At 34.7% G+C, this 17,545-nt stretch overlaps 1 protein-coding gene and 1 pseudogene across 3 annotated transcripts in view; one reads left to right on the forward strand and one right to left on the reverse strand.

Annotated features, from left to right (window-relative positions):
* LOC119877292 overlaps nt 1-17,545 on the reverse strand; it is a 39,020-nt pseudogene that overhangs the window by 20,797 nt on the left and 678 nt on the right.
* MAP3K2 (mitogen-activated protein kinase kinase kinase 2) overlaps nt 1-17,545 on the forward strand; it is a 93,306-nt gene that overhangs the window by 20,655 nt on the left and 55,106 nt on the right. The window lies entirely within an intron of this gene.

Below are 17,545 nucleotides of genomic sequence, written 5' to 3' on the forward strand. Positions count from 1 at the left end.
GCAAACATATATTCAGTGTTTGTATAATACTTTAAAAAGGAGAAAAATCAGGGGTGCTTGGGTGGCTCAGTCTGTTAAGCGTCTAACTTTGGCTCAGGTCATAATCTCCAGGTCCTGAAATTGAACCCGTAGTTGGTCTCCCCACTCAACAGAGAGTCTATTTGTTCCTCTCCCTCTGCCCCTCCCCTACTTGTGTACATGTGTCCTTCCTCTATTTCAAATAAATAAATAAAATCAGTTAAAAAATTAAAAAGAAAAACCAGAATTTGCTAATTTCATAAAAATTGATACTCTGCATTCAGAATGGCTAGGTTTTGAACTTAGATCCTTTTTTTTTTTTTTAAAGATTTTATTTATTCATGAGAGACACAGGGTGGGTAGAGACATAGGCAGGTGGAGAAGTAGGCTTCGTGCAGGAAGCCCAATGTGGGACTCGATCCCGGAGTCCCAGGATCACGCCCTGAGCCAAACGTAGATGCTCAATCGCTGAGCCACCCAGGCGTCCCTGAACTTAGATCCTATGTGTTTCTAAAACAATCTACTGTAATACTCTGCTTACCAAGGAGATGTGAAAACTCAAATTTGATTTGCCAAATAGACCACATATTCTTTTGAAATATCAATTTAAGAAATGATAAGACATTTTAACTAAAAAATTTTTTAGAACTTGATGAAAGGAAGGAAGCAAATCCTAAGTATAATTATTGTGTCAACAGGGACTACTCAGTGGAAATTAGACTTTGTCTTTTAAGGATGTGCAGGCCTGTTTACAAATGATTACCATTTTTATGAGGTGTGATCATGCATAGGAGTTGTGGCTAATAAGTTATCCTTAAGAGTTAACCAAATCTATTGCATTTAGGTAAATATTGTTTTCCTTAATCATTCTGGGAAACTAGTGTCATCATATTATTCAAATGTTTTGGGAACACTTTTAAAATTCTCTTTAAATTTGAACTTTATTTGGTTTTAAGTAGATGATATGGTACAAAGTTAAAAAAATTTGAAAAGATACACAGTGAAAGTCTTCCTCTCCAGCTATCCAGTTCTTCTTAACCAGAGGGTGACCAATATTTCTAGGGGAAATACTTTGAAATTATCCTCAGAGTTTTTGAATACTTGCAATTAGGATATATCTGACCAATGATGGTAAATTTTACTTTTTAGAGTCAGAATTCATTTATAGTCTGGCAAATAAAGGGGCTACCAGTCTGAGTAATATTTTTAAAAATCAAAGGAGAGGCATCTATAAGGTAGTGAAATTCCTGGTGTGACATAAATTGGCTTAGTCATGGTCAGAGCTGTACTTATGGAATAAAATTTTTGTAGCTTGATTGAAATATTGATATAAAATGCACGTTTTAAATGGGTAATTTGGTAAATTGCAACATATGTATATCCCCATGAAACTGTCACCTTTCTTAAGATTGTGAACATATCCATCAACCCTCAGAAGTTTCTTCATGCTCTTTTGTAATCCCATCACTCTCTTGCTTCTTTCTATCCATTTTTCCAATGATTTCTTTTTTGTCACTATAAGTTAACTATTCACTTGGTGATGGACATTTGAGTTTCCAGTTTGGGGCTATTACACATAAAGCTGCTGTGAACATTTGTGTACAAGTATTTGTGTAGATATATGAAATATCAATTTAAGAAATTTAGTTAACTAAATGTTAAAATGTCTTACCATTTTTTCTTTCTTTCTTTTTTTTTTTTTCTTTTTTTTTTTTTTTTTTTAGTAAGTACTGTTTCTTGAATGGAATGGATGGGTTGTAGCAAATTGCCAGACTCTTTTCTGACGTGGTTGTACCATTGACATTCTTACCAGCAATGTGAAAGTTTTAGTTTCACAGAATCCTTGTCAGCACTTTAGATTGTCCGTTCCTTTGAATATCATTCTGTTTTTTTGTCCCTCCTTCTTTCCAAAGATGAAAAGGAGGAAATTTTACTTTTTTTTTTTTTTTTTTGAGCAGCTTTAGGTTTACTTTTAGGAAAAATTGAAGTACAGAGTTCCCCTATACTCTCTCACTCCTTCTTAGTTTCCATATTTATTAACATCTTGCACTAGTGTGACACATTTCTTATAATTGATGAGCCTATATTGGTAACATTAACGTCCATAGTTTATGTTAGAGTTCACTCTCTGTGTTGTATATTGTATGGATCTTCACAATTATATCATGACACGTACCTACCATTATTACAATATCATGCTGTAATGTGAACAGTCTCACTGCCCTGAAAATCTACTGTGGTCTACCTATTCATCCCTCCCTCCTGTGTCCTGAAACTCTGGTACCCGCTGACTTTGTTATTGTCTCTGTAGCTTTGTCTTTTCTCGAATGTAATGTTCTTGAAATCAGTCATATAGTAGTAGCCTTTTCACATTGGCTTCTTTCACTTAGCAATATGCCTTTGAGGTTCCTCCATGTCTTTTTGTGTCTTGATAGCTTTTTTTCCCCTCCAAATCATTAAATAGTAATATATCTTTTGGAGATCCCATGATTTGTTTATCCTTTCACTTATTAAGGGACATCTTGGTTGCTTCCAAGTTTTGGCAGTTACGAATCAAGCTGCTGTAAATGTCTATGTGCAGGTTTTTGTATGAATATAGTTTTCAGCTCCTTTGCATAAATACCAAGAAGCATGATCACTGGATCGTATGGTAAGAGTATATTCATTTTCATAAGAAACTGCCAGACTGGGTGCCTGGGTGGCTCAGTTGGTTAAGCGTCTGTCTTCGACTCAGGTCTTGGTCCCAGGGATTTGGGGATGGAGCCCTGCATGCTATGTATGTGCTTTGCAAAAAATTTTTTGCCTTTCTCTGGATTTTCTTTTCATTAACAACAAAATTGTTTACTTTAGGTATTTTGGAGGAGAGTTACAAGTTTCCTAATCTACATTTTCAGTGAGAGAAGTTTATTTAAATTGTTAAGACAATGTTAATCAAATACATTAACTCTACTGTAAAAGTTAAAATTTTATTAGTAGGTTAAAGTACTTTCAGAATATGTCTTTAAGAGATGGTATAGCATTGTAATAAAGAATAAGGTTGTAGAGTCAAAGCAAATGGGGTTTGATTTCAACTTTCTTATGATAGCTGCAGGACCCTGGGCATACACCTTAACCATAAACATCTCTTTTTTCTTTTCCTTTGTTTCTTTCATATATATTTTTAAAGATTTTATTTATTTGAGGGAGAGAGAGAAGGAGCAGGGGGACAGGCAGACTCCCCATTCTGCAGGGAGCCTGACGTGGGCTCATCCTGGGACCCCAGGATCATAATCTGAGCCAAAGGCAGACACTTAACCAACTGAGCCACCTAGGCACCCTCTTTCTTACTTTTTATTGAGATATAGTGGACATATATATTAGTTTCAGGTATACAACTTAATGGTTTGATATTTGTATATTTGTGAAATGATCACAATAAATCTAGGTAACATCCATCAACATAGAGTTAGAATTTTTTTTCTGGTGATGGGCACTTTTAAGATATAGTCCTAGCAACTTACAGATGTACAATACAGTATTAAATATGGTCACCATGCTGTCTATTACATCCCCAGGACTTATTTATTTTATAACTGAAATTCTGTACTTTTTTGACAACTCTTGCCCATTTCACCCACCCTTCAACTTCCAGTCTCTGGCATCCACCAGTCTATTTTCTGTATCTGTGAGTTCGGTTTTTCATTTTTTCTTCTGGATTTTGTAGATTTTGCATATAGGTGAGATCATAGATATTTATCTTTCTCTGTCTGACCTGTCTCATTTAAGAGAATGCCCTCAGGGTCCATCCATGTTGTTGCAAATGGCAAGATTTCATTCTTCTTACGTTTTTAGTTCATTCTGAGTAATATTCGTGTGTGTGTGTGTGTGTGTGTGTGTGTGTGATCTTTATCCATTCAGTTATGGACACTTAGGTTGATTACATATCTTGGCTATTACAAGTAAATAATGCTGTAACAAATATAGGGATGCATATATCATTTTTTTTTCTTACAAGATTTTATTTATTTATTCATGAGAGAGACAGAGAGAGAGGGGCAGAGACACAGGCAGAGGGAGAAGCAGGCTCCCTGCAGGAAGCCTGATGTGGGACTTGATCCTGGGATCCAGGATCATGCCTTGAGCCGGAGGCAGACACTCAACCACTGAGTCACCCAGTTGCCCCATGCATATATCTTTTCAATTACTGTTTTTCTGTTCTTTATTTTTTAAAAAAGATTCATTCATTCATTCATTCATGAGAGACACAGAGAATCAGAGACATAGGCAAAGGGAGTAGCAGGCTCCTCATAGAGAGCCCCATGTGGGACTTGATCCTGGGATCCAGGATCATGCCCTGAGCCTGAGGCAGACACTCAACCACTGAGCCACCCAGGCATCCCAGTGTTTTTATTTTCTTTAGGTAAATCCCCAGAAGTAGAATTACTGGATCATATGGTATTTCTACTTTTACGTTTTCTGAAGAACCTTCATATTGTTTCCCATAGTGGCTATACCAGTTTACATTCCCATCAACAGCAAACCAAGGTTCTGTTTTTTTCCACATCCTTGCCAACACTTGTTATTTCTTGTCTTTTTGATGATAGCCATTCTAACAATTTTGAGTTGATATTGTGGTTTTTATTTGCATTTTCCTGCTGATTAGAAATGTTGAGCATTTTTTCATGTGTCTGTTGGCCATCTGTATTCTTCTTTGGAAAAATGTCCACTCACATTTATGCATTCCTTACATATTTTGGATTTTAATCTCTTATCAGATATATGATTTACAAATATTTTCTCTCAACCTATGTGGTAGGTTGCCTTTTCATTTTGTTGGTTTTCTTTGCTGTGCATCTTTTAATTTACTTGATGGTATCCGTTGGAGCACAAAGATCTTTACTTCTGATAAAATCTTATTTATTTTTTTCATTTGTTGCCTGTACTTTTGTCATGTCTAAGAAACCATTAGCACAAGATCATAAAAATTTACTGCTGTGTTTTTTTCTGATAATTTTCCAGGTTTAGCTCTCACATTTATGTCTTTGATCCATTTTGAGTTAATTTTTGCATATGGTGAGGCAAGAGCTTAACTTCATTCTTTTGTATGTGGCTGTCTAGTCCCAGCACCATTTGTTGAAAAGCTATTCTTTTCTCATTGAGTCATTGAGACTGCTTTGTCATTTGCTTTATTATTGATCTTGAGGAAAGCATTCAATCTTTCATCAGTGAAAAAGATATTGGCTAGTTTTTCCTGGATGCCTTTGTTAAGGTGAGAAAGATTCCTTTTATTCTTTGCTAGGAAACCTTTTTTTTTTTTTTTTTTTAAAGCAGGAATGGGTGTTCATTTTGTCAAATGCATTTTTCTGTGTCTGTTGAGATGATAGGTTTTCTTAGTTTGCTAATATAGTGAATAACATTGATTTATTTTCCAATGTAAACCAACTCTGAATTCCTGGAATAAATACTACATGTCTTGATATATTATTCTATCCAAATGTTCTTGGATCTAGTTTGCTAAAAATTTAGTTATATATTTTACATCTATGTATAATGAAGTCTCAGTTTTTTTGTCTTTTACTTTATTTTTAAAGATTTTGTTTATTTATTTTAGAGAGAGAGAAAGAATGAGAGAGGGACCATGAGTGGGGGGAGGAGCGAAGGACAGGCAATCTCAATGCTGAGTGCAGAGCCCAATGTGCATGGCTTGATCCACAACCCAGAGACCATGACCCGAGCTGAAATCAAGAGTTGGACACTAAACTGACTAAGCCACCCAGGCATCCCCACATTTACCTTTTTAAAGAGATTTTTAAAATAGGAAAAACATTTCTTGTCTGTATATCTACATATTAACTATTTCCTGTGTTCTTCATTTCTCTGTGTTGTGCCTGACTTACATTTGATGGCATTATCCTTCTCCCTGAATGACTCCTTTTAACTTTTTTTGTCTTTTGGAGCAGGTCTTGTGATGATTTCCTTCAGCTTTTTTAAAAAAAATATATATATCTGCACAAGCCTTTTTTTCTCTTTCAGTTTTGAAAGGTATGTTTTTGGGTCTAGAATTCTAGGTTGATGGTTTTTATCCTTCAGGACAGATAGTTCCTAACTTATAATGGTTCCACTAAAGATACTTTGACTTTATGGGTAGTTTGAAAATTATACATATTCAGTAGAAACTGCACTTTGATACTTGAATTTTCATATTTTCCCAGGCTAGTGATATGTGGTACAGTAAATACTCTCTTGATTCTGGTCAACAAGCCACAACTCCTGGTCAGCCACACAGCTATGAGAGTAAGCAGCCACATTCACAACCATTGTGCACTCTCATAAGCCTTTCTGGTTTTCATTTTCAGTACATTATTTAATAAGTTACCTGATATATACAAAACTTTATTATTAAATAGGCTTTGTGTTAGATGATTTTATCAAACTGTAAGCTAATGTAAGTATTCTGAACATATGTACATAGGCTAGAGCAAGCTATGTTGTTTGGTAGGTTAGGTATATTAAATGCATTTTTGACTTCTAATGTTTTCAACTTACAATGGGTTTATAGGAATGTAACCCTATTGTAAGTCAAGAATGAGCTTTATTTTAAAGATGTTGCTCCCCTGTCTTCTGGCTTACATTGTTCTTGATGAAAAGTCTGCTGTCATCATTGTTGTTTCCATGTATATAATGTGTCTTTTAAGTAATTTGATTGTGATTTACTTTGGTATAGTATTCTTCATATTTCTTGTGTTTGGATTTTTTTGAGATTTTTGGATCTATAGGTTTAAAGTTTCCGCAAATTTGAAACAATTTTGATGTCTTCAAATATATTTTCCATCTGGCCTTGCTATCATTTGAGGATATTGGTTACATGTTTATTAGACTGTTTCAGATTTTTTTTTAGCATTCATTGATGCTCTGTTCATTTTTTTCCCACACTTTTTTGCTTTTTCAGTTTTTAAATCATTTTTAGTTATGTGTTTACTTTTTCTCCATTGTTTGATTTACTGTTGTTAATCTTATTCAGTGTATTTTTTTTTTTTTTTGGTCTTAAACATTACATTTTTCACCATTAAAAATGGCATTTAAAAATTCCATTAAAAATCCCTTCCTGAGGGTGCCTGGGTTGCTCAGTCAGTTAAGTGTTCAACTCTTGATTCAGCTCAGGTCATGATCTCAGAATTATGGGATTGAGCCCCACGGCGGTTTCTGTGTTCAGCGGGGGTTCTGCTTGATGTTCTCTCCTCTCTCTCTCTCTGCCCCTCTCTCCACTCATGTGCGTGCTCTCTAAAATAAATCTTAAGTAAATAAATATCTTTCTTGTATCTATTTAATATACATATTTTCTCTACTTCCTTGAACATATGGTATGTAGCTACGACAACTGTTTTAAAGACTATTATCTGTGTTGTTTCTTGGTTTGTTTGTATTGATTGATCAGATCATGTTTTTCTCCTTTTCATACTTTGGTACTTTTTTTTTTTTTTAAGGTTTTATTTATTCATGAGAGACACAGAGGGAGAGGCAGAGACATAGGCAGAGTGAGAAGCAGGTTCCCCACGGGAAGCCTGACGTGGGGCACATGTCCACCCAAGTGCCCCATACTTTGATACTTTTTGTTTTTTTGTGTGTGTTTCTTTTTTTACTTTGATACTTTTTGATTTGATACCACATATTATGAATTTTACCTTCTTGGGCCTTGCATTTTTGTGTTCTTATAAATACTCTGGTCTGGGATTTAGGCAAGTTACTTAGAAACAGATCCTTTTGTGTGTTGTTTTTAACTTTTAAGCTTGTTAGGTGGAACCAGAGCAGCAATTAGTCCATCACAAAATTTTTTCCACTGTTGAGGCCAAACTCTTCAGAATACTTTGTCTAGTGCCCTGTGAGTTGTAAGGTTTTCCAGTCTTGACAGTCTGACAGTTTTATAAAGGAATTCCATATGTAAAAGGTAAAATCAGTTAGTGATTACCCAGAGCCTCATCTTCTCAGTATCTTGCTATATCAGGGAGTATATTTGGCTATGTGTAATAAATACAAAGGGTTACAAAATTAATATTTTTTAAATACAGTCAGTCTGGAGACTGAAGGAAGTAATCTTATGCCCTTTATAGCTTAATGCTTGCCATCCTTAGCAAATGGCCCTGGATGGAAATTTCAGATTATTTTCTATAATAGTATAGAGAGAAAGATTTGAGGGTTATTAACTTATAGGTAGTGATGGTTGTAATCATAGAAAAATAAGAGAGTCATAGAATGAAAACAGCAATAGTGTGAGAATGGAACCTCAAGCAATACTGATATTTAACATCCAGATAGTAGAGGAAGGGAATCTTTTTTATTTTTATTTTTTTTTTTGAAGATTTTATTTATTTATTCATGAGAGAGACAGAGGGGCAGAGGGAGAAGTAGGGTCCCCACGAGGAGCCCAGTGTGGGACTCCATCCCAGGTCTCCAGGATCAGGACCAGAGCCAAAGATAGGTGCTCAACCACTGAGCCACCCAGATGCCCCAGAGGAAAGGATTCTAAAGAAGACAGGTGAGATGTGGGGGTGGGGGTAGGGGATGGAGAATCATTAGAGTTCATTGCTGTGAATATTTATGTTTTCAGTTACCAGCATCTAAACAGCCTTCTTTTTTGAGAAGAATCATCAGTGTCATTTAATGCAGCCTTTATGTAGTAGAATATAATGGCAAGAAGTAGGGAAATCAGTTACATCTCAGTAAAACCAGGGTGGGGGAGGTACAGATTGGGAAGACAAGATTATATATGGGCATGTAATTCCTGGCAAGGAATGTTGAGTTTATTCAAGGTTTGATGAGAAATTACTGAAAAGTTCTGAGCAGAGAGAGAATTAACATGCTTTGGCTTTATTTTTTCCTTTGTTTTTTAATTAAAACTTTTTCTTAGAGTTTTAGTTTCACAGCCAAATTGAAGAGAAGGTACAGAGATTTCACTCATACTTACTGCACCTCACCCCCTATGCATCGTCCTGTCCATTATCAACATTTCCCACCAGTGTGGTGCATTTGTTATAATAACATAAATTGATAGCTCATAATTACCCAAGTTCATAGTTTATATTAGGGATTACTCCTAGTGTTATACATTCTCTGGGTTTGGACAAGTGTGTAAAGACTTGTATCCATTTTGATGGCTCCTCTTACACATTCCTCTTCCTGCCCCTCCTCTTCGTAACCCCTGGAAACCTCTGATTTTTTTAAACTGTCTTCAGTTCTGCCCTTTTCAGAATATACAATTGGATTCTTACAGTAGCCTTTTAAATTGGCTTCTTTCACTAGTAATACAAATTTAAGGTTTCTTCATGTCTTTTCATGGCTTGATAGCTCATTTCTTTTAGCACTGAATAATATTCCATTGTCTGAATGTATTACATTCTATTACCCACTGGCTTTAAAAAAAAAAAAAAAGTTAACTTTCATGGCTGTATGGGAAATAAATTGTATGAGTGCTTGGAGTGAAAACAGCCTGGTTAGATAGGAAGCATTTGCAGTAATTTGTACAAGAGATGATCATGGCCTGGAATGGAATGATAGTGGCACAGATATATATATTTTTAAGGAAAATCCAAGATTTGGAATGTAGAGTGAGAGAATAATAGGAATTAAGAATATTCCAAGATTTTTGTCTGGAGCAACCAGAAAAATAGGTTATTTTTTTCTATTTTTGATGAGATGGAGAAGACTGGGAAGGAATAAGGTAATGTTTATGCTTTTTAAACTTTATTTTTCTTTTGAATTTTTTTTTTAGAAATAACTTTAAGCTCCAGAAGTTGTAAAAATGGTTATAAAGAAGTTTCCTTTCTGATCATTTGAGATTATATTGCCAACAGGAGGCCCCATTACTGTAGAATACTAGTTTGTAATTAATATCAACAAGGACACGGGAATCCCTGGGTGCCAGTTCAGTACCACAGGTTTCATTTCTGCTTTACCCCTTTCCATATTGCAAGAGCCCAAAGGACATTAGGTAGGGCCTCTGTTGGGGGAGGGAGGTGTGCTGCATCACACCTCCCACCCCTTATCACTCTTTTACCTGTGTTTCACATAGTTTTACATATTGTAGTTCCATTTAATTCTATATATTAAATTTTATTTGAGACTTTCATCTTTTGCCTTTGGATTATTTTGAGGTATGTTTTATTTCCAATGTTTGGAGATTTTTCTGTTGTCCTCTAATTTCTACATTGGCTTGTATGATAGAAAATATAATTTGTGTAATTTCAATTTTTAAAAAATGTCCTGAGACTTATTTTGTGGCCCAGGATATGGCCCAGGCCCATCTTGGTGAATGTTCCATGGGTGCTTGAAAAGAATGTATATATTTTTGTATTGGGTGGAATGGGTGTGTGTGTGTGTGTGTGTTTGTGTGTGTATGTGTGAGCTTTATACAATCATGCTTTTTAAGAAGCTTAAGAAAAAAGAAATTTAATCTTTTAAAGTATTTTCATTTTTATTTACTGGGTTTGATGTTAGGTGTAGGCTTTTCTTATATGATCTTTATTGAGTTTAGGAAGTTTCCCCCTATTGTTAGTTTGATGAGTGTTTTTATCTTGAATGTTGCCAGCTGCTTTTTCTGTGTCACATGAGGATATCTTGTGTTTTTTTCCTCCTTTATTATGTAACAGTGACGTATTACATTGATTTTTTTCATATGTTGAACTATCCTTGCCTTTCAGTAATCAATCCCACTTGGTTATGGTGTATAGTCCTTTTAATATGCTGCTGAATTTGGTCTGCTAGTATTTTGTTGAGGAATTTTTCATCAATATTCATAAGAGATAATTGATCTATAATTGATCAATTATATTCATAATTGATAATTGATCTTTCTTGTAATGTCTTTGGCTTTGGTATTAGGGATGGCCTCATTCCCTGAGTTAGGAAGTGCTCCTTACTCTTCAATTTTTTGGAAGAATGTTTCCGAAGAAACAGTCTATCAATATTTGATAAAATTCATTAGTGCAACCCTCTGGTCTTGGGCTTTTCTTGTTGGGAGCTTTATGATTACTGGTTCAATATCTTTACTGATCATAGGTCTGTTCTGATTTCCTATTCATTATTTAGCCTTGGTAGGTTTATGTTTCTAGAAATTTGTCCATTTCACCTAGGTTATACAGTTTTTCATGTGTACAGTTCATACTGCTCTCATATGACGTTTTTGTTTCTGTAATGTTTCCTCATTTCTGATTTTAGTTTATTTGAATCTTTTCTATTTTTCTTAGTCTTAGCTAGAGATTTATCTTTTTAAGGGACCAACTCTTGGTTTTATTGATTTTCTTTATTGTTTTTTCTTCTCTGTGTAGTTTATCTCTGATCTAACCTTTATTATTTCTTTCTTTCTGTAAGCTTTAGATTTAGTTTTTCTTTTAGTAATTAAGAGTTAGGTTGGCATTTTTTCTTTAAATTCTATTAGCCAATATATAATACATCATTAGTTTCAGATGTAGAGTTCAGTAATTCATTAGTTGGATTTAACACCCAGTATTCATCACATCACATGCCCTCCTTAATCCTGTCACCTGGTTACCCCATTCCCCCACCCACCTCCCCTCCAGCTTGTTTCCTATAGTTAAGAGTCTCTCATGGTTTGTCTCCCTCTCTGATTTCTTCCCATTGAGTTTTCCCTACTTTCCCCTATGATTCTTAGTGCTACTTCTTATATTCCACATATGAGTGAAACCATATAATTGTCTTTCTCTGACTGATTTATTTTGCTCAGCATAATACCCTCCAGTTCTATCTACATTGATGTAAATGGTAAGATTTCATCCTTTCTGATGGCTGAGTATTCCATTGTATATATACCACACCTCCTTTATTCATACATCTGTCATTGGACATCTGGAAGAACTTATATAGGAATTCAGCAACTTGACAGGATATAAAATCCATGCATAGAACATTAGTTGCATTTCTGTACATTAACAGTGAGACAGAAGAAACAATTAAGGAATCGATCCCATTTATAATTGCACAAAAACCATGAGATACCTAACCAAAGAAGTAAAGGAACTATACTCTAAAAACCACAAAACAGTTAAGAAATAAATTGGGGAAGACACAAAGAAATGGAAAAACATTCCATGCTCATGGATTGGAAGAATAAGTATTGTGAAAATGTCTTTGTTACCCAGAGCAGTCTACACATCCAATGCAATCCCTATTACAATACCATCAAAATTGTTCACAGAACTGGAACAAATAATCCTAAAATTTATATGGAACTAGAAAAGACCCCGAATAACCAGATAAATGTTGAGAAAGAAAACCTAAGCTTGTGGCATCACAATGCCAGACTTCAAGCTCTATTACAAAGCTGTAATCATCATGACGGTATGGTGCTGGCACAAAAACAGACACATAGATCAATGGAACAGAATAGAGAACCCAGCAGTGGACCCTCAACCGTATGGTCAACTAATTTTCAACAAAGGAAAAACAATATCTTCAACAAATGATGTTGGGAAAATTGGATAGCTACATGTAGATGTAGAAGAATGAAACTGACCATTTTCTTAAACCATGCACAAAGACAAACTCAATGGATGAGAGACTTAAATGTGAGACAAGAATTCATCCAAATCCTAGAGGAGCACACAGGCAGCAATCTTCAACTTTGGCCATAGCAACTTCTTGTTAGACGTATTTCTTTCTTTTTTTTTTCTTTTAGATTTTATTTATTCCTGAGAGACACAGAGAGAGGCAGAGACAGAGGCAGAGGGAGAAACAGACGCCCTAAGGGAAGCCTGATGCAGGACTTGATCCCAGGACCCCAGGATCCTGACATGAGCCAAAGGCAGATGCTCAACCCGAGCCCTCCAGGTGCCCCGCTAGGCACATTTCCAAAGGCAAGGAAAACAGAAGCAAGAATGAACTATTTGTGACTTCATCAAGATGAAAAGCGTTTTGCACAGTGAAGGGAACAGTCCACAAAACTAGAGTTAGGTTGCCTTTTTTTTTTTTTTTTTGTTAGGTTGCTTTGAAATCTATTTTGACTTAAGTATTTACAGCTATACGATTCTTTTTGTAAAAATTTTTTTAAAATTTATTTATGATAGTCACACAGAGAGAGAGAGAGAAGCAGAGACACAGGCAGAGGGAGAAGCAGGCTCTATGCACCGGGAGCCCGACGTGGGATTCGATCCCGGGTCTCCAGGATCGCGCCCTGGGCCAAAGGCAGGCGCTAAACCGCTGCGCCACCCAGGGATTCCCAGCTATACGATTCTTTGTCTTGGTTATGTTTTCATTTTCGTCTGTTTCAAGATATTTTCTAATTTCCCTGTGGCTTCTTTAAAACAATGGTTAAGACTTTGCTATTTAACTTCCACATCTTTGTGAATTTTCCAGTTTTCCTTCTATTTCTAGTTTCATTCCTCTGTGATTAGAAAATATATTTTGTATGATTTTAATCTTATTAAATTATTGACTTTTTTTGTGTCCTGATATATGGTCTATCCAGAAAAACGTTCCATGTGGACTTGAGAAGAATATGTATTCTACTGTTGTTGAGTGGAGTGTTCTATATAGGTCTTCTAGGTCCAGTTGGTCTATAGTGTTGTTCAAGTCCTCTATTTCCTTGTTGGCCTGAGTGGTTGCTCTATTTATTTTTGAAAGTGGGGTTTGAACTTTTAATTGTTATTGTGTAGGTATGTATTTCTCTTTTTTAATTCTGTCCATACTTCATATATTTTGGAGTTCTGTTTGGTGCAAATATTTGTTTATAATCATTAAATCTTCAGGAATTGACCATTTTGTCAATATTTAAAGTTCTTATTTGTATCTTTTAGAAGTTTTGACTTACAGTTTATTTTATCTAATATTGGTGTAGTCACCTACTCCAGCTCTCCAAGTTACCATTTGCATGGGTTATCTTTTTCTGTCCTTTCACTTTCAACCTGTCATATCCTTAGATCTTGTAGACAGCATGTAATAGGATTATGCTTTTAAAATTCTGCCATTTGGAAATGGTACTCAACATCATTAATTATTAGCGGAGTGTAAATTAAAACTGTAGTGAGATGTATCATAATCACCAGAATGACTAATGGTTGGTGAGGATGTGGAAGAACTGGAGCTCTCTTACATTCTCGTAGAAGTATATAGATTGACAGCTACTTTAAAAAAGCCTTTGAAAAAAAAAAAAAAAAAAAAAAAGCCTTTGGCCATATCTGCTAAAGTTGAAATACATATCTTAGTGACCTAGCAGTTTCTTCTGGATGTATATCCAGTGGAAATATGTGTTTATATTTATTAAAAGACATATTCAAGGAGGTTTGTAGACCCTATTTTTGTAATAGTTAAAAACTGGAAACAACATTTATGTCCATCAGTAATAGAGTGGATAATAGAGATATGATCATATAATGGAATATTACAGCAATGAAAGTGAACAAAATACTCATATAGGTAATGTGGAAGAATCTCAGAGCCACAACAAATATCAAGTGAAAATAAACACTAAAGAGTATGTCTTGTGTGAATTAATTAATATGAAATTTAAGAACAGGCAAAACTAGTGTATAGTAATAAATGTCAAAATGACAAGTTGTGCATAAGAACTTTCAGGTACAAATGTGATTCACCTTTGTTAATTTTTTTCCTATTAACTTTTTGTATACTTAATTTTGTATATTTCCATGTTTTTGCCAATTTTAGCCTCAGAATATTGGTAAAAGTACTGTAGCTGTATATATAAGTGCAGCCTTGAGCCGACTTCCATTGGATTTATGCCTCTTTGACTTAACTGTTGTGGTTTGGGGAATTTTTATTGTTTTTCCTGAAAGGAATATTATTGATTTGTTGGACTAGAAAAATTTTTGTGTTTACAATACTTTATTTTTGAGGTTAATCAAGATTTGACTTAAATATTTTTAGTTAAAAACTGAAAAATTCTGTTGAGAATTTAGATTTGTAGAAAGACAGTACACTGAATAAACCATCCTCAACCATTTTGTGACATTCTCTGTGTGTATATGGATGGTAGAATTTCCCATGCTAGCCATTTTGAAAGATGAGCTTGAATGACATACACAGTATTATAGAAAGTTTCAGTGAGCAATAAGAAATGAATATTCACGTCCTAACTTTGTCCAGCTTTATGACCTTAAGTAAATTATATTATCTTTTTGGCCCTCAGATTTCTCATTTGTAAAATAGGGGTTTAGCCTAGATATTTGTTTCTTAAGTATTTAAAATTTAGCTCTGTATTTGCCTTATTTAAAATGCTCTAAAACCTGAGGTAGCATAGTAATTACCTTTGGATATAGTATTGCCAGGATGAGATAAGGGGCGTTTTTATGTTTTTTTGTTATATTTCATGTATTAATATATATTTAAATTTTTCTTTGAAAATTCTTTACTGTTATTTGACATTTCAAAATAGTATCACAACTAAAAAGAAAATTAAAGCATTGTAATATTTGTTTTTTCAAACTGTATGCATGCCACCCCCGGTAGAGAATTACTAAAATAATGTCAGTAGATGCAAGGTGGCAGCATAAAAGGAAAATACAGTGATTTTTAAAAATTTTGAATTAACTGATAATATTTGAAAATGAGGACATCTTACATTAAAATTTGGAGCTTTTTGAAAAATCAGCATATCTGACCATAACTGAGCCTAAATTCCTGTAGGCAGCTGTTGAGTAGAGCTTAGTTAGCTGTTGCTCTTCTAGATGGGCAAATGGTCTCTAGTTATTAACAGCATCTCCCACTTACATTACCTCTTTTCTTTTTCTCCCATCTTCTTTCTTTCCCCCCTTCCTTTCTCCCTCTGTTCTTCCAAGATATAATTCATATACTGTAAAATTCACTTTTTAAAAAAGTATACATATAACTCAGTTTTTAGTATATTCACAAAGTTGTACAGCCATTACCACTGTCTAATTCCAGAACATATCATGACCTTTTTTAGTACCTATTCTCAATCATTCCCTATTTCCAATACTCCCATCCTGGGAAGCCACTAATCTTTCTGTTTCTATACATTTAACTATTCTGGATATTTCATTAAATGCAGTCATACAATATGTGGCCTTTTATATGACTTATTTCGCTTACCATAAAGTTTTAGGATTCATCCATGTTGGGACATGTATCAGTCCTTCATTCCATTTAATGGCTGAATTAATATCATGTTGTACGGATATTTGCCATTTGTTTATTCATCCATCAGTTGATAGACGTCGAAGTTTCTGCTTTTTGGCTCTTATAAATAATGGTGCATTGAATATTAGTGTGCATGTTTACTGTGTGATTATATGTTTCCAGTATTCTTGGATATGTACCTAAGAATTGAAATAGTGATTCGTATAATTCCAGTTTTCCCACATTTTCACCAGCATTTGTCATTGTCTGTCATTTTGGTTATAGCCATACTATTGAGTGTAAAGTAGTGTGCCATTGTGGTTTTGATTTGCATTTCCTTGATGACCGGTGATAGTAAACATCTTCTCAAGTGCTTATTGGCTAGTTTTGTATTGTCTTTGGAGAAATAGCTGTTGAAATTCACTGTCCATTTTATAGTTGGGTTAGTCCTTTTATTGTTGAATTGTGTGGTTCTTTCTATATTCTGTATACTAGCCCCTTACCGAATATATGATTTGCAAGTATTTTCTCCCAGTCTGTGGATTGTCTTTTCACTGTGTTGATAGTGTCTTTGATGCACAAAAATGTTTAGTTTTGATGAAGACCAATTTTTTCATTTGTTGCTTGTGCTTTTAGTATCATATTTAAGAAACTATTGCCTAATCCAAGGTCATGAAGATTTATACCTCTCTTCCCTTCTAAGAGTTTTATGGATTTAGGTCTTAACATTTAGGTCTTTGATCCCATTTTGAACTAGTTTTTTGCACACTGTATGAGGTAGGAGTCCAACTTCATGCTTTGGCATGTGGTTATCCAGTTGTTCAATGACATTCATTACTGAAGACTGTTCTTTCACTGTTGTCTTGGCAACCTTGTCAAAAATCATTTAACCACAGATGTTTGGGTTTATTTCAGGACTCAATTTTCTATTCCACTAGTCTCTATCCTTATGTCAGTACTTCCACTATTTTGATTGCTGTAGCTTTTTTAGTAAGCTTTGAAATCAGGATATGTGAATCTTCCAACTTTTTCTTTTTCAATATTGTTTTGACTCTTAAGGGCCTCTTGTACTTCCATATGAGTTTAAAAATCAGCTTTCCCATTTCTGCAAAAAAAAAAAAAAACAATGGAATTTTGATAGATTGCATTGATTCTGTAGATCACTTTGGGAATATTCCTATCTTGAAAATATTGTCTTTCATCCATGAACATGAGATGCCTTTCTGTACTTTTAGACCTTCAGTTTTTTTTCAATATTTTATAAACAGTATATACAAGACATGTTTTTTTTTTTTTTAAGATTTTATTTATTCATGAGAGACACAGAGAGACAGGCAGAGACACACACAGGCAGAGGGAGAAGCAGGCTCCATGCAGGGAGCCTGCCATGGGACTTGATCCTGGGTCTCCAGGATCACACCCTGGGCTGAAGGCGGCGCTAAAC

Source organism: Canis lupus, chromosome 19 (assembly GCF_011100685.1).
Source record: "Canis lupus familiaris isolate Mischka breed German Shepherd chromosome 19, alternate assembly UU_Cfam_GSD_1.0, whole genome shotgun sequence".
NCBI classification, from domain to species: Eukaryota; Metazoa; Chordata; class Mammalia; order Carnivora; family Canidae; genus Canis; species Canis lupus.